This window comes from Opisthorchis viverrini (genome assembly GCF_000715545.1).
Source record: "Opisthorchis viverrini unplaced genomic scaffold scaffold5932, whole genome shotgun sequence".
In the NCBI taxonomy this organism is placed as follows: Eukaryota; Metazoa; Platyhelminthes; class Trematoda; order Opisthorchiida; family Opisthorchiidae; genus Opisthorchis; species Opisthorchis viverrini.
The window spans coordinates 1-1026 of record NW_008753220.1 but is presented as its reverse complement, the minus strand read 5'-3'; positions in this window follow the sequence as shown (position 1 = coordinate 1026).

Here is a 1026-nt window from a genome sequence, read left to right as displayed (position 1 = left end):
TTTTCAGTATTTGTGTGTATAAGTTGCGGTCAAAAGTCATGTCAGTGTCTTCACCTAATAGTTCAGGAAAATAGTTTCACGCAACACTTCCTTACACTCGGTTTAGAAATTTTGGTAAATCACCGGAACTGTAGTAGTTTCACAAATTATGAGAACGATGAAAGACATAAATCATCACAGGAAACTCATTTAATTTAGTTTATTTGTTTGCAGTTGAACAGCTGGACGGCCTTATGCAAGCCTACGTGCCAATCCGTAAGTTCTTCATCTACAGAATTGATGCCACTTTCTGTTGCATATTAATTTGTTCATTATATCCAGAAGACACCACACATTTCGCGTCGTCCCTAGAGGGCTTATCTGAGTGGCTCATGACGCCATCCAGTTGTCTATTTATACACACCATACAGAATTACCAGGAATTGTTACGGTAATGATACAGCTGGCTCGCAGTTGATTGGCGCTTTCTGTGAAGTATTTTTGAGAAAAAGAACCCGAAAAAAGCTCCGCCTTCGAAGCATACTTCCTTCCAGGCCGTCCCTGGTTACTTATCAACCTGACCGTTTGTCAGCCTATTCCACACTCATGGTTTGAAATGATTTCAAGACTCTTCTCAAAACCGTCAGTAATCCACGATCAACGCAGATGAAGCGAATGATCTTTGAGGACGGCAAGGAGCACTATAGTGAATCTCACTTACCAACATAATCTAGGGGAGTTAAAAACCATGCTATCTTGGGCATTCTCATTTATATTTCTGTGATATCCGGCACGCAAGTTCGTTGAAAATTACGGACTTGAATTCGGGACAGAATATGTTAGTACATCTCCAGCGAAATCTCCAGATGGAACAATCGTCACTCATAAGCTGCACTTTTCGTGACCTTCAAACTCTTTTTTGTCAGCACTGCATCTGCCACACTCTGAGGGGAAATTATGTAGAAAAATAAACCCTGACAATTGGGTCCACTTATTATGTCCATTTCTTGAGACCTCTCTTTGTTTCAAGCGGAAACTCATGAGGAT